The following is a 24,514-nucleotide window of genomic DNA, read 5'->3' on the forward strand; positions in this document are numbered from 1 at the left end:
CAATCACATTCGATGGTTTCCGCACGGCCAATTCTGTGTAAGAAATGCTTTGTGTAGGCAGTGCCTAGCCTTAATCGATGAATACGGGTTTCCGTAGTTCCGTCTAATGACATTAAAATTTGAATTTAATAAACAGATCAATATAAGTCCGAGCTCTTAGAATTCCGGTCAAATCAAGTGCTTCTACACATTTTGAAAGATGTCCTTGTAATGCAGTGTAATTCATTCTTTGATATTGGGAGCGGAACCGCATCATCTTTCAGGTGCGCTTGTCGGGATGTTTCATCGGCTGCTGTGTTGCCAGGAATGTTACAATGCACTGGTATCCACTGGAATGCTATTGTATGTTTGCTTCGCTTGCCTTTGTGAGGTTTTTAAGTGTTTCGTATATTATACTATTACTGAATGTTTTCCCTCTCGTGCTGCACAGTGATGTTAGAGCCGCGTGTGAATCGCTGAAAATTACCCATTTTTGTGCATCGCTTACTGACAATATAACATTTATCGCACATAGGATTGCGAACAGTTAAGCCGTTGGGCATGAATTTACTCGAGATAACTTAAATGATTCTTGTTTGTAGAGACGTGGTGTAATGAATGATGAAGTAGAAGAGGTTGCTGTACTGGAGCCATCTGTATAGACGTGTGTGTATCCTGCATACCGCATATTTATCTGGTAAAGTGCTAGTTGATGAGCAGCTTCAATTAACATCCCTTTTTCTTAATATCCCGTCTACTGACAATTCCATTTTTGGAAGTGTAAGCGCCCATGGAGGATATTCGATGTCGGAGTTCCAAAATTAATCTATTGGCAATATGTGAAGATTTTCTCGAGTTTCTATATGAACATAACTTCTAACTCGTGTCATTATGTCTACAGCCAATGGGTGGATTTACGCTTTCTTTGAAGAAGGAAATTATGACTGCCTGTTTCTGCAGTTCGCATAACTGGAAATGGTGATTGGCGAGCCTCAGCTATTACAAGAGAGCTAGAATTCGCTCGTAGAACTCCTACACAAATGCGCAGCCCTTAGACATATGCGAAGTCGCTCTTTTGACATGTGGCAAAGTCCGTGTAAGATCGTCGTATTAATGCATTCCAAAAAGTCAGCATGGACGATACTGATCTGCCCCATGAAGTGCGTGTCAGTCTACGATTACAGTTCTCGAACGACGTTATCATGAAGTTGTGTGTAACTTGCGTTTAACTATATCAAGAAAGAAAAAGGTGACTGATGGGTAAGAGTTCACCTTCATGGAAGATCTCTCGATTACAATTTGGTGGAGGCTCCTTCTTTCTTTTTCCATTTTTCCGATTAGGTGCTGAATTTCTACAGTTTCCCTATTTTTTTATGTCAGTTTAGGTTTGGATCAGTTGGCAGTGCGTTTGTTCATGTAGTTTGCATCGCCTGTGTTCCCAGTGCTGCGAAATATGGCGAGCAATGCGAACTACTCTCACGACATTTTTTATTGCTCCCCTGGCTACGGAGAGTAAATGGTGCCGAAAAACAAATGTCATTTGAGGTAAAACGTTAATAGTATAACGAATGATTCTTTACTTGAATTTTTAGCCGATACTTACCACAAGCATAGCGAAAACGCTAGTGTCAAGTTTCTCGTGCTTAAATCAGTATTTCTCGGGGACATGCTCAATGTCTCAGAAACTATATGTTTAGCTTTGTAGCGTTTTGCTATGCTGCTTCTTTGAATGAGGTCCGCTATTTGCAAGTACACTTGAAGACTACGGCCTTCTTGTGAGGCCTGGCTCAACCTCCTTTTTTTTACCCGATGTGGTAGCTTAATTGCAATGGCAACTAATCCGGGAAAAGATCAGCTTTCACTAACATTCGATGAAATCTATATTAAAACGTGCCTTATGTCTGCGACCATGGCTCCAATGATAAATCTCCGTTGCAAAATAAAACGACAATTTAGGCACGAATCGCGCGATAACCAGACGCCACGCGCAGAAGCAAAGCAAAAGTTGCGATGACAGGGTAATAATATGCGTCCTTCCACTCCCTTTGAACACGTACATTTATCTCGTAAAGTAACTCGCAATACCCGCAGTACTACGAAACTTGCAAATAACATAAGAATCTTAAATATAAATGCACAAAGCATTCTAAATAAAGAGGATTCCATTGAGGCTCTACTATTCGAACACAACCCGCACATTACAGTATTCACTGAAACGTGGTTACGAAATGAAATAAGTGATGATTTAGTTTTTCCGTAGAGTTACAGTGTCTTTCGTAAGGACTGGATAAGCAAGGGCGGAGGGGTTGCTATTCTTCTCAAGCCTTCAGTACAAGCGATTGTTTAAGCGGATGTGACTGAGCTTATGTGTTTGTGCGTTAAAATAATTCGTTGGGGTCACTGCTTTGTTTTATACGTATGCTACAGACCACCGGACGCTGCGCCTCAATATTTGCTAAAATTGCAGGAAAATATGGTAAAATTTCAGAATAAAAAAAAATCCTATGGGTGATTTAGCTTACGACATGTTGGTTGGGAGCTCGTTCGGGCAAGACGCAAATCAAAGGAAAATGCCGATTCCGTCTTTAACATTATGCTCACTCATGACGTATTTAAAGTGGTCAGGCAGCCTAATCGTGAACGAGGTTCGTCTCGAACAATATTGAACCTAGTGCACTAGAATATCACGGAAAGAAGCGCCGCAGCTTACAAAATGCGTTGCATGCAAAGCGAATGGCGCTGACATATTTACGAACCCCGAGAGCAGGAACGGCCCCACATGGAACTCGGCAATGCAGACAAAGTATGTACCTTACCCTTTGAAATTGTAAGTGAACAGAAACTGGCAGATAAAGAGGGAAGTGCTGGAGCCTTTACAAACGTATTTACAATCTCATAAAATGTGATTATGCCGACCACGCCGAGCGATTTCACGACGCACGCTAAAGTAAGCAAAGAAAACGGCGATCAGGAAACCATATTTAGATATAAGCGTTACTAACGGCTGTCAAAACCAGAAATGCATTACTTGTGTAACACGTTTTCATGGCCGCTGCGGACGCTAGCCAAACTTTCTGAGCATTCTAATCTAGAAAAGGCGGCGAAATGTGACGTGCGAGTTGATGAAGAGCTTGAATATAAGCTGAAGCTTGAGTAAGAGCGAGACACATTGATCGTACTTTAACCCTTTCTCGATTTCATTCAGTTCAGCTTTAGAAATCTCATTTCGCAAGAGATACTCTGGAATGGAACAAAAATATTCTGTCTTTAGGAAACACTTTTTCTCCGGGACAAAGAGGCTGTTGCACTTGTCGACCGAGTACCGAAAAAAAGTTATGCGGTTCCCAAGCAGTTCGGGAACCTTACGGAACCAAAGAAAGCTTCATTAATATAGGTGTTTGTGTTTGTGCTAATTGTTGTGATGTTCTGTTATAATAAGTGCTGATTACTATCTTACGTTATGTAGATGCTATGTTGACGTCATGCATATCATGACATTGTTTGTTTTGACGGAACACATAACAATTAATTAAGTATACGTTTTTCATTTCGGGAACAAATTCAGTGAACTTAAGTGGCCGACATCTGATGATTAAATGTGGCTCCAAATTGAGACCTTGGTATCTTTCGTTTATGGCCTGCACTAAACTAAGCGGAGGCGAGCTGTAGGCATAAGGCAGTGCCACAATGCAAATGGTTTGCTCTGAGGATTCCTCCCCATGAATTTTTTTTTTAGTATAAGTGTATGCAACTTCGTGGCTTCTCTTGGCTACTTGCTTCTCCGTGCATCGCTTATGTGGTACACCGTCTGCTACATTTGCTTAGCCAGGTGCCGTCGTTAACCCTGGAGAAATAAGTAGTTGGAGAATAAGCAGATCAGTTGCTACATGCTGCAACTGATCTGCGGCAGAACGGTAGCATTATGAAGATTTTATTAATTAAATTATAGGATTTCACGTACAAATAAAATGCAATACAATCCTTATTGTGCATAAAGAAAAAACAAAATACGGATAGCAGGCATGTCAAAGCCTCAGAGTCCTTGACCGGCAGTGCCTGACAATCGGTCACGGAAAATTGCACGTGGTTTTTAGCAGAGTTAGCTATTAGCGGGTCGGCATGAAATGTTGAGCAAGTTATACAAAATGTTCTTTTAAACTTCGACAATCCTGAGTAATTTCTCAATACCACGTCTTGTGTTAACTTCTAACACAGGCGTTGGCAAATTATTAAATATGGCTGGCACATAGTATTGAACTAAATTATTCATTTAAATGAATTAAATTATGACGTTTTACGTGCCAAAACCACTTTCTGATTATGAGGCACGCCGTAGTGGAGGACTCCGGAAATTTCGACCACCTGGGATTCTTTAACGTGGACCTAAATCTAAGTGCACGGGTATTTTCGCATTTTGCCCCCATCGATATGTGGCCGCCGTGGCCTGAATTTGATCCCGCAAGCTTGTGCTCAGCAGTCCAACACCATAGCCACTGAGCAACCATGGCGGCTGGCACATAATATTGCCGCGTTCACCTTCCGTAATTTGTTGCCGTCTTGGGGATCGCATACAGTTCTTTCGGTCTTAGGGAACGGGCTGGTGTATAGCGTATCTTAAAATCATTACACGAAAAGTGTTTAACTACAACACTTTCGACAATCAGGGAAATGAAGTTTGGCAAATTCAGCAAGCTTTATCTTTCTTTGGACACAATTCGTATGTCATTATTGACGAAAGTGAACGTGAAACTCAGTTACTTCTTCAGCTCCATCTAAGGGTGCAGTGACCATAAACAGTCAAGCTATAACGTCACACACTGTAGACTAAAGCATTGACAATACTTTCTCGCACGGAGCTTGGCGTAAGACATCGCGTTTTGACTAATACACTGGAGACCACGCGCAACTTGTTAAAGAGGTGGGACAAATGCTAGTCCCGTAAAAGATAACAGAAAAAAAAGCAATCGAAGATACTTAACAGAACATTCACAGTTAGCAGGTTGACATGCGCATGTGTAACAGTCAGATGTGTGTAAAAATAACGGTTTCAAAGGCATGATTTTTTTCATGGGGTTATGGAAACATACAAGTTACGTTTTAGAAGGGTTGACGCTTATTAAATTAGCCGCGAAACAATTCATAGCTTTAGTCACCTTATTCTGTAAGGGGCTAATTGCATCGGAGAGATTAGTTGCACAGGATACAAGAACTGTATCATCGGAGTATTGATATATATGATCACCTACTACATTGGGCAAATCGCTCACATAAACTTTAAAAATCAGTGGGCTTAATATTGAGCCCTGAGGGACTCCAGAATAGATACATGTAAAAGCACTTACACTATTTCCCAATTTTACACACTATCGTCTATCCTGCAGAAAGATGGTCAATAGATTCAAGAATGAACCACGAAGGCCTAGCAGAGACAGTTTTTGCAATAAAATGTCGTGACAAACACTGTCAAATGCCTTAGGGGCATCTATAAAGAAGGCACGGGCTACACGGTTGCGATCTAGTGTAGAATTAGAGAAATCTTCTAATAGTGCCTGGAAGCCCTTCCTCTGTAGGAATCCGTACTGATTTGATGAAAATACACTATGCTCGTCCATAAAATGTGTTATGGTGAAAACCACACGTTTCTCTAGTATTTAAGTTATACACGTGATTATCAAAATAGGTCTGTAATTTTGAATATTATTGCGTGCACCTTGCTTACTTTACTATTGCGGTTTTCATATCAACTGGAATCGCGCCAGCATCCAAAATAAAGTTTAAAAGAGATGGCAATACAAGTTTAATTGCGTCAAAATTCCTCTGATGTTCACTGAGCGATATTTTGTCAAAGCCTGGGGATTTATTCGTTCACAAGTTAAAAACACTGAACCTCAATTCATCAAGCGAGAGTAAGGGAAGATATGATGAATGCAGCAAGCTATCTGTTAAAGTGCACACAGATGGCCGCCGTTTCGGCCATCCCGAGATACTTGAAAAGGACTGATTAAATAAAAAAAAAACAGGAAGAGTGCCACACAGGATGAGCGAGTGACGAGCACAGGACAGAGCACAAGACAGAGCGCTCAGTCCTGTGCTCTTTACTCGCTCCTCCTGTGTAGTTCTGTTCCTGTTTTTATTCTAAAGATGAACCAACCAGCCCCATTGAACACAGTGTTGATTAAATAAGCTTGCCACAGTTTCATCATCTGGAGAAAAATAGGATAAAAGGTGCTGTTTATGCTTTGAAATGTTGCCTCCTTTAAGACGGTTGATAAGGGACCACGTTTTCTTTGTGTGATCGAGTTGCTTGAAATTTCTAATATAAGTGCATTCCGCAAATCTAATTATTGCATTTGCCATGTTTCTGGCACATCTATATTTTAAGCCCGTGTCATCGCAGTATGATGAGCGCTTGGCCTTAATACACAGCAAGTCTTTTTTTCCTTTATAGCGGTTAGGATTTCGCTGGCCATCCATTTATAGCTCAGGTTACGTTGCTTCATTTTGACAACACGTGTTGCCGCCAGCCCAAAAGAATCAAACGCAACTACAAATTCGCGATACATATATTCTGGTGACACAGACCATGAAAAAGTTTCCCAGTCATTTCCTTGGACTAGTTTATCAACCAGCCTTGGATCAGTTATGTAGATTTGTTTGATGGAGTTAATAGCCTCAGGTAATAAGGGATTCACAATCTGTTTCATTCAATAGCTGACGGAGCAATGGTCAGAAAGCTTGTCATCTGCAATGGCAGATCTAACTTCTAGATTATGGGAACGAACATTTACATGATCAAACAAGGCGTTGAGATAGAAATTCCTCGCGAATTGCTGCCTTACATTGTCGTTTCAATTTCCCATTTAGATAGTGTATCTAGATAATCGGCGGCTATATCTATTCTTGGACGCCGCGTATCTATATTGTTAGCTGGTCTTGAGATGTATGTACTCCATGCCCGAATATGCAACACGCATCATACGCCAACCCAAGCTTATCTAACATTTTAGCCCGTCGTCTTCACCCCGTGCAGTACCATCGAGATGCGACGATTGAAACGCCACTGGTAGCGCTCCTCGTCGGGGCAGTTAGACGCCCCGTAGCTCTCAGGAAGTTGTCCCTACCGTTCAGCAACACTTGGCTTGCGTGCTGGGCTGGGCGAACTGCTCGCACCCGCGCATTGTTAGAACACCATCCAAGTAGAGCAACGCTTAACCTCGCCATGTCTTTCCGCGCTACGCCCTCAGGTAGAAGATGCCATTTTTTTTGCTATAGTCCTGGCCAGTATTGCTTTGAGAGGTCAAAGCCTAAATTATTATCTCTGTACAATGTGCAATATAAATCAGCTTTCCCTCTTGAATGCGACGCTTCTACAGCGGTTTCTGAAGGAGAGCATTTATGAACTTTATGTACATTTAAAGTAGGAAGCCATGATTCTCTATTAAAGCGGTATGAGCCTTCGAATAGAAGATGAAGAAGCGCGGGAACCGGAGGGACAGAGGAAAAGAGAGAAGTGAGAAAGTGAGATTGAGAAGCGCGGGAACCGGGAGGACAGAGGAAGAGAGGAGAGAAGTGAGAAATAAATGTAGACGAGATCGACGCCAGTTCGACAGCAATGCTTTACGTCTACTGTGTCCTTTAACTAGGAACGCTAGATCTATTAAGTAAATATCTAAAGTAAAGAAAAAACCTTGCTCGTTCTCATCGTAAAGATCAGCACAGAATCATATTCTCATTCTTTTTCCCACAGCAGGTCGGAAAGTTAATTCTATGAAGGAAATATCAATGCATACACTGCTTTCGCAGCGATCGGACCCGGGTTCACGAGGTGTTTTTCTTTTTTATCCAGCATAGCGTTACAAAAGCTGGTACGCTGTGCTACCGGATTGTTCGGAGACGTAATTGGTGGAAATTCAGAATTTCGAGATGATGTCCACCTTGACTCCGTCGTGGATCGATGATGGGTGCCACGAACGTGCGCTAGATTATCGTAGTTCATCAAACATATAGATATACGTGGTCCGCCCGCGACTCCCATTTTATAATATTTTCAATACTTCTCACTGCAAATCTTGAGAAAGACTCGCGATAAATAAAGTGGAACATATTACGAACCTGCGCTGTTCGTTATAAAATGCTTTGTGCCCACAGCAGACGGAACTGACATGTTTACGGACACCGAGTGCTGGACGGTACCACATGGAACTCGCTTATGCGAGTTAAGTTTGTAATGTTAAAAATTGAAATATAATAGCAACTGGAAGATAAATGAGGCATTCACAATTGAATTTCCAAGATAATCTGATTACGGGAATGGTGCCCAGCGATTCGGCTACGCGAGCAATTGTAAGCGAACAAAAGGACGATGAGGAAACCGCATTACGAGACAAGAATGACCAAAGGCTGTCAAAAGCAATTCTGTGTTACATCTGCGACACCTATCCGCGTCTGCGACAGACGCAAGCGAAAGGGTTTCAGTGTTCAAGTCTGGAAATGTTGCCGAAGAGTGAGGTGCGATTTCCAGAGAGACCGGAGTAAGCTCTAGCTTTAGTATGTTAGAACGATACACATTGATCGTATTTAGGGCTTTCGCAATTTCACCCAGTCTGTTCCCACGCACATTGCGGAATTGAAGGAACTGAGCTTTTGTTATTTAGATGCCTTTGTTAACACTAATTGGGGTTATATCATGCTATGTTTTGTTACATTGGGTCGTGTTAACGCCACGCATGTCATGACATTGCTTCTCTTGAAGAAACACATCATACTGAATTAGGTTACCTGATTTATTCCTTGAACAAATATATTGATCTTCCGAATTGAATCTTCGGTAACATTCGTTTAGGCTCACGCGAGCCTACACTAATTTCACTGGACAAGTGCATTGCCACAAAAGCATTTAGTTTCCTCTACGGAAACCCTCCAGGTGAATTTGCTTTAAAGTAAATGGATTTAATTTTGTGGCTACTGTTTATGGTTTGCCTGCCTCTCCACACCTCACCCGTGTGAGACACTGCCCACTATGTCTACTCGGCTATATACCGACGCTAAAACCCTGAGAAACAGGTACTCCCTCAATAAAATTAAACCCTCCAAGGTGGATTGGATACAGCAACGTCCATTTCGCACCCTTACCTTATCCGCAACTTTTAAAAATGGGTGCAGTCGTTTGCAAAACAGGCTTAGTGCACCTTTTCATTATTTCAGTGCGCCAAATGGCTGTTTTCTGCCAAACATTCACATCGCAGAACTTAGGGATGCTCGGGCACTTCACCATTTCAAGCACGTAGAAAGTAATAGTAATAGAATGTAGTTCCCAACGGTTTGCGCCAGGTCATTGTTCTAGCACATCATATAGACACAGTAGGCCAAGGATTTCGAACTGCTCCTTCATGCGCTTGGCGTCCCCGATGGTGAAATGAAAAGACAGTTTTTTTCCTTTATTTCCTACCCTGCGTCTCGTTTTTATTGCTATAGCAATTATATGAACACTCAAGGCGCATTGCTGCAGCTTTTCTGCTGCATTTTTGCATTTCTGGTTGGCCCGGGCTGCTGTATCTTAAAATCCATCTGCGACGGGAATAGTGTCCACCCGTGCGCTGTGTTTTCGTGGCTCAGTTCGTCTTGAATGCCCTACGCAGCGGGAAGGTCAATTCGCTCGCTGCGGCTACCGCCGTTCCTCCCTCCAGCGTTTTGACAGCGAGTTCCCGCGGTCATCGAGTGAGATGCGTTTATTTTTGCTTTTGCGCACGTGGCACCATGCTTGGTAAGTGAGTTATTATGCCTATGTTTACAAGTTTACAAAGCCGATAAAACTACTATCCTTACTTCGTGTAGCTGTCCACTAATTTGCTATCGCAATTGATGCTTCAGCTTTCGGCAGAAGCTGTAACGTTTTATCACCAGCATCGTTCAGGTTGTTTCAGTTCACTGTTGTTTTATAGACCAGTTGCCAATCCTCAACGAATCACAGTTCTTCAGGCCCATGTTTCTTTTTTGTGTGTGTGTGTGTGTGTGTGTGTGTGTGTGAAACGGTCCGGCGCGACTTACATGCGCACTTAACCTCGCGGCGTTTCATTCAGTATCTGCTGTGTCGGTTGTATTAAATAATTGCTCGTGCATGGTGGAGCCAACTGCTACCTCAGCACATTATGCGGATGTGGTGCACCTTGGTCGCAAATGGGAACGGCATAACTATTATGTCGTCTTCTCTCCTTCCCGGCTTGCACGTAGTATTGCTGGATTCGGATATATACTTTCATTTTGGTGCTAATTTAAAGATAAACTGAAGGAGCGAAGAGCACGGCGTCAGCCTATGTGGGCAGCGAGGCGCTAATGAAATCTGAAGTGACTGCATTAACGCGATAGCCTTAAGGGAGCCGCGGCGCAGAAATTCCGGTGTCGGTGCCTGGCGCCGGTGCCGGTGCCGGCGTTGGCGTCCTGTTAACAAAAATTGTCGTATATATTCTATACGGCACTCTAGTTCTTCTATCATTAAGGTTGCGCATACCTTGTTTTACATTCTCTATAAAGTTCTTCTTCAGATCTTTGAGAATGACAATCCGCAAAGAAATGTCTTGGGACAGAATATTGACAACGCGTGCCTTTTATTCTAAATCTTGTCAGACTCAAATAATAAAGTAATGAACGTAACAGAAGATTGGCCCGTGCCAGAGGCCGCGTTCCGGTTACACGCTCTCCGCGGTTGATCCAGTTTTGATTACACCAGGTGCGCGATCGTTTGATTGTATTATTACCCTTCCTCGGCGACCAATCGCGGAGGAAGCGGAGGATTCGTCCGCTTACTCGAAAATCCAACACTCTGGAGCCACCCCGAGCTCTAAGAGCTAGAAAAAGAAGTTTTTGCTTCAAAAGAACCTTCGCATATCTATGTCAATGAGACCAATCCATACATCAAATACAGCAAAGCTAAATAATATATTTCTCAAGCGATTTTGAATACTATGCGTATCTCTTGACACTGCCCAAAATCTACCGAAGACTTTGCATAGGCATAACTATGGCTCGTTTAGTTCACGAATAATTTCACATTCGCCACTATCTCTGTGTTTTCTGTGGTATGGAAGTCCCGGGTTCTCGGGGAATCTCGGCAAGTCTAACGCCGCACTTAAACCTCTTTGTTATCCACAATGCGACTTCGGCGCGACTGTAAGGTACCTAGCGTGAGCGTCCTTAATCTGTGATCGTTCCTGAAAAATTCGTAAAGAAGGTGTTTTTTCACTCTGTCTCTTTTAACACACTTTCTCTTCCCCGGAAGACACGAATAAAAAAAACATTTCCCTTTGTCTATGTACAACGGAGCAGTAGGAATAACTAAGCGAATACATATCTGTACGTTTCATTGCAGGTAACTTTTACTCTCTATGAGGATCGTGGTGTCCAGATGCAAGGGTTCTTGCTTCTCCAAGTTCTTGCAGCAAATGCTTTGTTAACTCTATTCCACTGCCACGAAAAGGGCAAAAAGAGAAAGAATAATTTACGTTTGACGCGGGCCAGTCGGTTCCTTACGAAGTTATAACACCGCCAAAGGAGCGAAACATTAAAGAAACAAGGCGCCTCATCCGAATGTGCCACATCATTCCTGTTTTGACAGATTTCTTTCATCGTGAAATTGCTTTCTTTAAGAATATTTACCTAAATGATGGCTCCAGGCCTATTTACGGGAATGGGCTACAGGAAGGGTGCTAAGTGTGGCTGCCTATGGCAGCTCCGCATGCAAAGCTCCACAGCGAATTTACTGTTTTTTGACGTTAAGCCGTGGCTGGACCCAGTCCGCAAACAATGTCACATGCTTAGCTCGGTGCACCATATCTGAATGTCTTTAGTGCTTCACATTCCCGCACGAGGTGATGGACATTTCAATCACCAACGCGTTTCCTGTGGAGTTTTTGGTGCGCCTACCATACCATGACTACTTTCTTTTATTGTGATATGGACATTCTAGGCGCCTTTCTGTAATCGCCGTCGTCGTCGCGGTGATGTTCCATTTCAAGTTCAAGGGCGATAACACCGCCGCCACGCGCGCTGCGCTATATGTGTGAGTGAAGGCCTGCGAAGGGAGCCAATGATAGCAGCTCAATCTCGACCACGTGAAAGGGAGGAGAGCGTGAAGGAAATCCGCCGTCTTCAGTCGCGCGCGAGGTACCCGACGTTGCGAGGCACTTGGGGGAGGGGAGGGAAGGGGCAGCGTTCTACTCCGGCTGCAACAGCGTATGTTGCGGCTGCGCACGGTCGCGTCGCCGTATTTTCAAAGCGATTTTCGCTGTAGGCAGAGTACAGCTGCGTACATGGCTCGTGCCTTGGTGCGTTCTGTGTGGTCCCGGCGCTCAGCTGGCTTTGAAGCGATAGACAGCACGACGGTGACTTCGCTCGCCGCTGCTGCCGCGCTTGGTCACGCCAGCGCTTCGAGAGCACGAGTGTCCGCGGTCGTCGAGTGTGATGTGTTAACACATCGCGATGATGATGATGAATAACACCATGCTTCCTAATTTAGTTAGCAAGCGAATGTTTACAAGTTGACATGGCCGTTAAAAGCGTTAGCCTTATTTCGTATGGCTGTCTGCTAATTTGCTGTCGTAATGGATGCTTCGCCTTTCTCGCGAAAGTGTGACTCTTTAGTGCACACTCCCGAAACGCTACCGGAAGAGGTTTTCCATGTCAGCTGACCCACCAACCCTACACAGAGAAAAGAAAAACACGGCTTTTGAAGAACGCGTTCATCCGCGTCATCCTCGGACGCCGAACAATCCAGCACCGACGTGAAAAACCCTAAATGAAGCCCGCGGTTAAGTGCTAAAAGCAGCATCGAAAAGCGAGGGCGGCGAAATATCCATCCATCGCCATTAACGAAGTTCCCTTCTTTACGGGAGATCGCTCAACATACATTTGCGAATGCATGCGCTAACCGCTACTGCACGAAACTGCAAGGGTAATTGCGCATATCATTGTGCTTCTACTGATGCTACAGGCAAATAGAGTAGGCAGCTTGATGAAGAAAAACTGGCTGATGCTTGGCCTGCACCTGATATATAAACCATAATAATATTTGGGGTTTTACGTGCCAAAACCACTTTCTGATTATGAGGCGCGCCGTAGTGGAGGACTCCGGAAACTTTGACCACCTGGGGTTCTTTAACGTGCACCTAAATCTAAGCACACGGGTATTTTCGCATTTCGCCCCCATCGAAATGCGGCCGCCGGGATTCGATCCCGCGACCTCGTGCTCAGCAGCCCAACACCATGGCCACTGAGCAACCACGGCGGGTGATATAAACCAGCTTCCAGTCAAAGAACACATGCAACAGTAAGAAGCGAAAGGCACGGTACGAAGGACAGGGAAGAAACACCCAGTCTCAACCTGTTTATGACCGGGAAGCGCTTCCATTTCCATTTGAAGGTGACGTCATCTAGAGTCTGCTCTTTTTATTCGCCTTGGGTGCCAAACAGCATAATGTCCGAATGAAATTAGATTAGGCATGGATGTCCCTTTTATGCACATGCTGCTAAAGCAGAAGAGTACTGAAGCAACTTATAAAATATACTTTGCCGACATTTCATAAATCACTTCTCTAAAACAGATTGTTTCCGCACGTCTTTGAATGTTTACTTGAAACGATTCCAGAGAGAACAACACTAGCCATAATCCGCATGGTATTGCTCGAAATATCACTTCACTGCTTCGCAGTATGGCTGAAACTGCAATTTTTCGGGAAGCCAGAGACTTTCACTTGTTGCATGGAAGTCAGTGAGGTGGTTTCCACCGATCCAACTCACTGCGCAAAAACGTCGCAGCAGCCAGCTAGCCGATTTCTATCTTAATTCGATCTTGCTTAGCTCTCCTTACTTCCACAGCAAAGTATTGTTAAAAACGATATTCGCTTGCTCTCTCATACTGAGGACAACAGATTGGCGAAGTTAATTGTTGAAATCGATGTTCGCTTACTCTCTCACACTCAGGACAACATATCGGCGAAATTTTGTCGTCTTTACTGAGAGCAGCCATTTGTTTTCACGTTGTTAGGTCAAAGATGTCAATGCACATCCTTAACGTGCTTTTGCTTTTACCTACCAGGTGGCGCCACAACAACTAATGCTGACGACGTGGACGACATTTTAACACGCTATGAGGGATTATTACAACTAGTATTTTTATTCTCCCGCAAAAAAAAACAAAGAGAGAAAGGTTAGCCGCGGGGAACGTTCGCAATTTTAGCTGACTGACGCGCAATTGTGCTTAGTCAGGAAAGAATGAAAATTTGACGCGTCGTTTTTTTTTACCAGTGGTACGTCATTTTGCTGGCCTCACAGCCCGACGCGACTGGGCAAGAGGATCTGCCCACCCCGTTGGTGATCGCTCGATTATAACATTTATGCGTTTGCGCTCAATAACCCCACAAAGAACGTGTCACCGCGCAAACAGGAGTGCGGGGGCTGCAACATAGAGTGTAATAATGAATAATGTACATCATTGATAGAGTGTCAGTAGCAGCTTTGGAATTATCACCTCAATAACGAGCTTAAAACGCGGACTCACTACATGGTCACTTTAATTATCGCGCACCGTTGGAACGGCTGGCGCTTTGTGCAGGTTCGGCACTACATCGAATAGGCAGACAGATATGAACTACGACGTATGCGAGCTGCATCACACTTTGAGGCGTGGTGTTTACGAATCGAAAATGGGCTCCCTTGAGAAGCAGCTTTCTATGTACTTATTATTCGCATGGGGGCGTTGGCCGGCGCAAGGGTCAGCTTCGTCTCACGAAGCGAACCCACGAAAATAGCGAGCGCTGGCGCATACGTGCGGAATGTCTATACCGTCCCAACATAGTCGGCTAGGCTGTTATATTATTCGCCACATAGTCTCTGCTGCTTATCAGTTCAGCTATCTCTTGCAACCGCTTATCCTAACCAATGAGCGTGCACGAGATACATAAGAGACGACGGTAACAGAAGGCAAATTTGCTGTGCTTACTTAAAGCACTATTGTGCACTTGTGCTTGCGTCGTAAGCGGTTAAGTAGCGCTGGCTACGTTGAGCTGCATGCATGGAATAAGCTCAGAGATTATACACGGCAGCAGCAGATGCGCTCCATGTCACGGCCGTGATCGTCCTGACGGTCAAGGCGCCCGCGAAATTAAGCGTCGGCGTGTCGCACGAAAGGCGCAGCATCGATAGCGACAGCTGATTAGTAGACAGCCATAATACGCAAGGATAGCAGTTTTATCGGCTGTATAAACGTATACACACTCGCTTACTAACAAAATTAACAAGCATGGCGTCAGCACGCACACGCAAATATGCACACGTGGCACTCGATGACTGCGGACAATCGCTGACAAAATGCTGGCGCGAGGAATCGCGGCAGCAGCAGCGAGCGCAGTGACCTTCGCACTGTCGATCGCTTCAGCGAAATCTGAGCGGCGAGAACACCGCACCCGCAAAGCTACGAACTGTCGGCCCACCTAGACTCTGTCCCCAATGCAGATCGCTTTCAGATAAATTCCGCGCGGTGCCACGCCATGCGCAGTTGCTGCCAAAGTACAACGCCCCGCTACCTCCTTTCCCCCCGGTTTCTTGGGCGCGACGGAAGACGGCGCGCTCTGCCCCAATTCTCTTTCCTCGCGCACCCGAGATTGAGCCGCGATTGTCGGCTCATCATCGCACGCTTTCACTCACACTTACACGTACGGCGCTCGGCGATGCTGCTATCGGCCTTGGGCTTAATACGGAACATCACGGCGACGACAGCAGAAATGCGCCGCAGTGTGCATATAATCGACATCGCAGTGATTAAGGAAACTAAACGAGCTGTACAATAAATCCACGGGAAGGGAAGCGCGGCTGAGGACGGCAGAAATTTAGTTGGGGTGATGAGATTAGGGAATTTGCAGGTACGAGTACGAAGCAGCTAGCGCGAGACAGGGGTTAATTGTAGATCGCTGATGAAGACCTTCGTCTTGCACTGGACCGAAAAACATGCTCATGATGCAGATGACATTAAAGTTAGTGAATCCGTAACATGAGTTTTGGGAAATGTAATGACCTAGGAATGTGCAGAAGAGTGCTCTATATTTCGCAGTTTCATATAAAATTGAATGTCTGGGTTTCTTAGGTGCCGTTTAAATGATTTCATTATGAGGCACGCCATAGTGGAGAACTCTGAATTCATTTTCACCACCTGTAAATATTTTACGTGCATCAAATGCAGGGCACTACTGTGTTTTGCATTTTTCCCTCTTTCAAAATGCGTTCGCCGCCACTGGGATCTGATCCCGCGATCTCTTGCCACACTTTTGCAAGAAATAGTATTATCATGGTACGTTATGAAAATAATTTAGTTCTGCAAATGATTTCGTTCTGCCTCTTTTGTATTTTTCTTTCGTTTCTATTTTTCTTTCCCAGTCCCGAGTCATTTGTACGTATTCAAAGAAAAGAAAGCTCCGTAAAATTCGCAAAAAATGCTTCCAGCACTTTTACTGCAATGAAATGTTTCTCTGGAACAAACAGCTTATAAAACAGTCAACGCATACCTGTAGAGGTGCTTTGTGGCATACGTGAAAGCACAGTGATTATTCCAATTTTTTACTCGTTTATTCTCATAATGAATGGCTGAATATATTTATTTCGGAAATGCTGCCTTCCGCAAGTGCGAAATTCGAAGCCAACAGCTACGTCACTGTCCTGTCACTTCCTCAGCGGCAGGGCATTACGGCTCATACGCGCTCTTGGTTCATACGAAGCAAAATACGCAGCACTGCGATGCCGATGCGCCAGCGGTTAGTTATTTAAGTTTTTATCAAATATCTCGGCTTTCTTTACGACGCCGGCAAATGGTCGAGCAACAAATGAGAGCAAAAGGAGGCTCTGCTGAATCGTGCGCATCTGAGAAAACTCTACATGTTCCTGATTCGAAATCATTCTCTACATCTAAGACTTGCAGACTACATTCATTTTTTTTTTCACTGATTGCAACACTAACGTCTAATTGCACCACTAACAACACGAGTTCAGTCGCATACTTCTAGAGCGTACCCGAATACTTTGAATATTCGGTGATAACTAGCTTGCGCGCAATGTATGTTAAGCGTATTTTTGAATCCCGATCAGCCTTAGAGTATAGCTGTCGGGATAATTTGCTCCGGCGTCCTGGTCGAATTCGGGATGCCCACTGCCGCGGAATCGTACCAACCAGCCCTATCACATTACTTTTCTGGTTTGTTACTTCTGTGGTGAACCTGTCAAACGAAACTCGAGGCCTCAACCGCGCGTCCTCTGCAGGCTGACAGAAACAAGCACTTGCCTCCGCCTACGATGCTGCATCCGAGAGGAAAAAAGAACCTCTGCGGCTCTCACTTCGAATCTTGAAACACGTGCGCGCATATCTCGTGTCGATGTGCAGCCGAGTCCCCTATTGTGCCTATTGTGCTTGTTTTCGGCGGCCCCGTTCCCGTAGTGCAAAACAAGTTTGCCGCCGACGCTGAGCTGTCCACTACCCGAAGCGTGCGACACGCGCCCGTGTAAGGTTTTAAAGGGCAGAGAAAAACGCAGCACGCGGGGCGCACCTTTGGGTTTGACAGTTCGCCGATTATTATTGCCTTTGAACACTGGTTCCCGCTTTACTCTTTATGCTCGTGTATGCGCCAGCAGACTCCTCTTGCAGCCACTGAGGACTTGTCGTAACAATCGGCTTCCCTGCCGAAGTAATCGCTAGTGCGAAAGCTGTCACTCATTTTTTTTTCGTATTGTTATTATCTTTGGCGTTCTTTTATCCTGCGTTTCTGTTTTCGCTCACCAGGCTGGCTTTACGGCGGAGGCAGTGCGCGCAGCGCATTTGAAAATGCGGTCTGTTGCTGTCAGTCGCTTCGAGCTCCTGGCTATACCCTTTGTTGCTTTTCAGTGAGAGCAGTGGTCTGTTCCAAACTTTACTCGCTGTGCGCGTCGCCTTGTTACGCGGTCGTTATTGTGAGGGAGCGTGCTACGTTTTACAAAAATAATTCCTAAAGTTGTCGCCGCCCCCACTGGTTATCGGACTCGTTCCACTGTAACGACGTGCATTCCACATCCAGATGCGTTAGCCGCCGCGTTAACTGCGTCATCATACCTCTGTGCCGCAAATACTCCGAGACTGGCGGCGTGTGTTAACGTGTTTAAGAGGTCCCCGCTGACAGAGCTGCAGACGACAAGAAAGTCGCTTGGTGCGTCCTTTCTATTCATTTATGCTGTATTAATTTTAATACCTTAAAGGCTCAGAATGTATTAGATAGGGGGGGAGGGGGTAGCTTATTATACAATCATAAGGTACAACAACGTTACATACACCCGTCGTGGTTGCTTAGTGGCTATGGTGTTGGGCTGCTAAGCAGGAGGTCGCGGGATCGTATCCCGGCCCGGCGGCCACATTTCGATGAGGGCGAAATGAAAAAAAAAGAAACCGTTTACTTAGATTTAGCTGCACGTTAAGGAACCTCCAGGTGGTCGAAATTGTCGGAGTTCCCCACTACGGCGTGCCTTATTATCGGAAAGTGGTTCTGGCGCGTAAAACCCCATCATTTTTATATGGTTACAGACACAAAGGAAGGATAATATATATATATATATATATATATATATATATATATATATACATATATATATATATATATATATATATATATATATATATATATATATATATATGATAAGTGCAATACAAATGAAGCATTTACTTATCAAAGCAGATGAGCACTACAGATGTCATTTCAATATCAAGAGGTATATACCATATACAACTTCGATTTTTTTGCATATTGACGGGATTAGGGTTGCTGAATGTTGACTCGATCCAGATGTATTCGCAATTCTGTATTGTAGGATGACACATCAGTAACGGTAACTCTTTGTTCAAGCAGATGATCCCGCTCTTTTACTGACAGCACAAATGGCAATTCTGATATTTCGACGCTCTTGCAAAAATTGGTTCTACTTTCAGACGAGATCTCTGCGTGAAGAGATATCCTGCACCGTGTGTCAAGATTAGAGAGATTAAGTCTTCGCTTCAACGCCATTACCGTTTGATAAGATGAATAAGTTGATAAAAAAACCTGGCTGCCTTGTTCTGCACATATTCAAGCTGGCTTGAAAGGTCATGCGCTCGTTGGATGCCATACTATGGAAGCGTATTCTAATGCTGACCTAATTAGTGTTGTTCCGGCATGCAGCTTCGCTTCGGATTTGGCCGCCGACAAACGACGCTTTAAAAGACCTAATATTTTTTAAAGTCCTGAACTTTTAAATGCTTGATTTGCTATACGCTCTAGATTATAATGTTGTAATAGACGAAAAGTGCACACCCAGATACTTAAATGAGCGAGTTTTTTTGGAATTATGCTGATAATGATTCAATAGGTATTCACAGGAGTATTAGCAAGAGTAGAAAACTTCATCTGCTTCGTCTTGTCGATGTCGACCTCCATTTGCCACAATATGCGCCACTGGCGTAAGCAGGTTATATAAGCCTGCAGGAGCATTACCTAAAGCGGGTTTGTTATTTCTCTGTATATCACACTGTCGTCCGGGAAAAGGCGGATAATAGAAGTTAGAAGAGTTGACTGTTGGGCTAGTTGGTCGTCCATATTTAAAGAGGTAGCTTAGCGCAAATAAAACCACGGACACAAGGAAGACAGACAAGGACAAGCGCTTATGCTTGTCTGTCTTCCTTGTGTCCGTGGTTTTATTTGCGCTAAGCTACCTCTTCAAATAGAAGTTACGTTGCTTAGTATGTGAATAATGTAAATTAAAAAGAGAAGCGGCCTTAATACTGACCCCTGTGGCGCACACGATATTGTCGCAGTACCGCTAGAAATATTCTAGTATTGACGTGTTGAAAGCGACTGCACAAGAATTCTTCATTCCAGCAAAGCCTGGTATTTGCGCCAAGTTGCAGCTTACGAACCTTCTTATTTAATCTCCTGTGGGGCACCCGATAAAAAGCTTCCGAGAAATCTACAAATATGGTATCAACATAGTGCAAATTATGCAAGGAATCCCGAAGGCCAGTTACAAGTTCGAATAACTGTCTTTGACAGTAGTTTTTGTATCTAAATCCGTGTTGTTGATCAAACAGCAGATTGTTATCGTTTAAGGGGGAACATTATCTGCGTGTGACTGATATGTTGGAATAGGTAACAACAAACTGTCAGCGAGATTACATCAGATTGTTATCGTTTATGTGGGACATTATCTGCGTGTGACTGATATGTTGAAATAGTTAACAACAAGCTGAGGTCAGCGAGATTGCAATATAATTGTTGGCAAGCGTGTTTTCGCCTGATTTGAATTCCAGAACGACGTGCGCTATGTTCGAGCGGTCGGGAAGACATGCCGATTCCAAAGACTGCCGGTATATAAGTGCTACTAAAGTAACTGACATGTGGCCTGTTAATTTTAGTATCTTATTGCTGATGCCGTCAGCACCGCGGCTACTATTCTACTGTAGTCTGGCGATGGTGCGTGCTACACGATATTCACTTACTAAAATCGACTGGTAGTGGCGAAGCATGATTGGGGCAACCTCATCAGGTAATTTGCGTAGTGGAGCCTCATGTCTAAATACTTGCGCTATGATGGCTACATCAAGTGTTAACCAACTAGCCCGAGAAAAAGTTATCCTAAAAAGAAACACTTGTTCTCGGGAAGATATTAAATTTACTTCGTGAGACAGGGGGAAAGGACTCCTCAATTTTGTAATTATCATTTTCTATCGCAGTAATTTGAACCTGATAGCGTTAAGGGCCCGGTGTAGCATAAAATCCGGCGCCCGTGTCGGCTTCAGTGCAGATGGCGATGTCCGTATGAGAAAGTATAAGGAACCCACGCACTGTGGGAATCGACGTAAACGAAGCTTCCTGTGCTCTTTGCTTCCATTGAAGATTATCAGCGGTGACCGCGACAGCGAATGTTGAATTTCTTCAACGTTTAATACAGCACGAGAGCGGTGAGGCCACGTTAAATGTTACTTTGTGCCCCCCGCCACACCATGCTGAATACGCCGCTTCTCGTCCGATCCCCGAACGTTGCTCTGCGTGCACCACTGCTGTTTGCGTGCGTAGTGCACAGAACACACCGGAGGAGGCGTTTGCTTGAGGCTTTGCTGTGCCCCAGACTTCTTCATTGCCTCACATGGCACATCACATCTTGGCGGAAGTATTAAACGTTATTAAAGTATTAGAAGCTTTCCTTCTTTAGATCGTTATCCATCTGACCAGATGAAAAGCACTGAAGGGCTCTTTTATGCGACGCCACAGCGCCCTTTCCCTGAAATGCCGCAGCTCTTCAGCAGAGCAGGGCTCGTCTGACCATCACTGTCCTCGAAGTGTTCGCAACATAGAAGGTCGCGCGTTGATGGCACACGTGTTGGCTGGGATAGGCGCGCGGCGCTAATCCATATACTTCGAAGCATCGGCTCTGCCGGAAAGTTATGACACGGCCTGTCTCGCCCGAAGATACATTTCTCACACCCTTTCGCGCAGCAGCGTATAGAGGCATCGGCCTTCGTTGAGCCAGGTGCTTCACCGATCACATTATACAGAGCAGCACACAAGGCAAATATCGCATTTGATGTGCATGTTAAAGAACCCCAGGGGGTCCAAATTTCCGGAGTCCCCCACTACGGCGTGCCTCGTAATCAGATCATGGTTCTGGCACGTAAACCCCCTAATTTTAAGACTTGGGCACGATCTCCGTTTGTGGAAACATGAATGCGGCCGCGAGCAACTGCGCAGTTTAGACATCGTTCGCTGTCACCCGGCACCAGCCACGTGGGTGGACAGACGCGGGCGATGCTCGGCCATGCTAATATCCGGCACCGAGCTCACAGACACGTCACTACCTCTATTTCATGGCGCGGCCGCTAGATGCGGTATTTTGCGGAAAGTGCATGAAATTCATTATTTCCCGCGAGTTTCTGCCTGAAAACAAGGTTTTGTCACCCACTTACAGCACCCAATCTTTCAGTCGGGCTAAAAATCTCGGCAGCAAAAGATATGTGCCGTATCCCTCTAAGAACATGAGACAGAGGTGACGCAGAATTTTCAACAAAGGTACGAACTTATTTATTGGCACACAGAGAGAAGCGCGCAAAGAATGACATACACACATGCTCGCCTTGAATAAATGAATGTTACGAATAAGACAATGGGATATTTCAATCGTGTGGGAAGTGTAAGCAACGTTTTCGAAAGCCTCTGTTCTTACCCTTGTGCCTGGCACCTATTTGGGTCATACGTGTGTCAAGGGTGGTTCACGGGCGCGTTACAGGTCCCAGAGCCCACGGGGCATTGCCCATTGCGCTATGTGCCATTGCGCTTGGACCCTTTCTGTGATATCTTCGGGATGGGCCCACGGTTTTTGCACACGCACACGAAAAATGCGCGGATGCCTAGTCATAAATACCTTCAGTGTAAAATCATCCCGAACCGCGCAAGCCCTCCACGTGGCGCAGAGTCGTTATTGAGCTGATCGAATTTATCAAATATATGCGCCAGAAAACTCACGACTAATGCACCACCTACAGCCATGAAGGAGTCGGACTGTAATTTCGACATACGAGAGAAAACAAAATTCTGCTGCGCAAAAACTCAAACACAAACTCCCTTTTCCAGCTGCAATCAGAGATCTGTCCCGGTAGGAGCGGCGCACCCTGCTCGGTTCTCTGCAACACCATCCAGGTAGCGCTCGCCTTCGCGCATCCGCGGCAGCGCCGGCGCCTGCCGTGGGGAAAAAAAGAAAAAAAAGAAAAAAAAAACAAGCAAGAAAGCTCACTTTCATTCGCCGCCAGCGTTTCAGGTAAAACATCACGTTTACATAAGCTGCAGTTACCGGGAAGCGTTAAATGCTACCAGGGATCTTTGAATGCTATGGCGTTCCACTCTTGATTGAGTATTGACACACACAAGAACATACGATCTGTTTTTTTTTTCTACTTTCATGAATATCTAATGACCCAGTAATCACGGCACTAAAGCTCATTTACTTCAGAACGGGACAGGTAATTATTTGGAGTCTTGTTTAGAGCGAGCAGTCCAAGTTTCGGTTTCAGAGAGCAACGAGATGGGCCGGAGAATGAATGTACACACACCTGGGCACGTGATTGCAAAACCCTCTGACGTATGCTCTGACGCGCAAGCTGGCGCGCACACTTGGTGTTGCCGGTTCGTCTGCTACGCCTGCACGTGCTTTGAGATGCCCTCACCACTGTCGGCGTCGTCGTCTTCGTCGTCCGGCAGCGGCAATTTCCTGCAGGCGGCAGTCGCCGCCGTACTGGACGTGGCCAATCACATTCGATTCGACCCGCTAGAAAGCAGCGACTCGGAGATTGTGGCCGGCGACTGCGAGGGCGAATCTCAAGGCCCTCGCATCGGCCGCGTTCAATTTTCAGTGCAGCGCAGTCAGGCTGACAGTGCGGGAAATCTGCGGATACAACGAAAACTGCCGTTTAATTCTGCAATTGCAGCGACACGGAGAGCGTACCAGGACAAGAAACAACTGAGAAGAAGCGTACACGCAAGCAACGCAGAGCAAACGAAAATTCGTGACGTAGCGTCTCCACGGTTGTTTACAATCCGTCCTTGATGTCGATGCTGCAAGGCGCTGTGTATTGCGGTTGGCTGCATGCACACACATTAAAAGTGACTTTAAATATGTTCCAGGCTACATTGCCCGTTTATATGTTGCAGACGATGAGGGTGTGCCCACAAGAATCAATCTCACGTGTTATCTCCAATTCAAGATCTTGTGTCAATGCTGCTCTAAAGGCGAAGCTTAAGCATCTTCCAACTTTCTTTATGGCGGTTTTAATTGCCCGAAGGAAGAACTATTGAATGCAACATTCGTTTTATCTTGTTGGTTCGCTAAACGCGAGGTGACGTTTCAACAGTGTTCGATTCTACTACGATGTCGAATGCGTCATCTTGTCAGCTCCACGTGGCCCACAGGGCTGCCAAGTCCACTTTGACTAGCTCCAAACGCCGCTATTGCATAACTTGGCAATGTGTCATAATTTGATGATGTCAAGAGTAGTGGCCATGCTTTGGTTTAGACATCTCATTACATTGCGTAACGAGATATCTCCGTTTCCGGACAGAGCAGACGAGGGAACGTTTTCCGTCCAAGCATTCTAACGTAGTTACGCCAAAAGATTATCTAGAATTGGTCGCCTAATAACAGCGCCGGTGTTGGATTGTTGGATCGTCAGGTCTTGTACCGTGCTACACAATGCGTGGGCGTCCATGGCTCGACTGAGACGTTATCTCCGCGGTGTCGGCATCACTATTATTTGGCGTTTATTTTCTTTTGGCTCTACGAGCGTTCTAGTTAGCTACAGCTGCTTTCTGAGAGACGCGCAGGTTCCTGAAGGGAATAAGCAAAAGCAAAGTGCCAGCGATGAAACCGAACTACACAAAGTCCACCTATGTGTGGGCTCGACTGTTCAAATGCGCTTGTGCGTACGTGCGTGCGTACGCGCGCGCGCGCGCGTGTG

Source organism: Dermacentor variabilis, chromosome 8 (genome assembly GCF_050947875.1).
Source record: "Dermacentor variabilis isolate Ectoservices chromosome 8, ASM5094787v1, whole genome shotgun sequence".
NCBI classification, from domain to species: Eukaryota; Metazoa; Arthropoda; class Arachnida; order Ixodida; family Ixodidae; genus Dermacentor; species Dermacentor variabilis.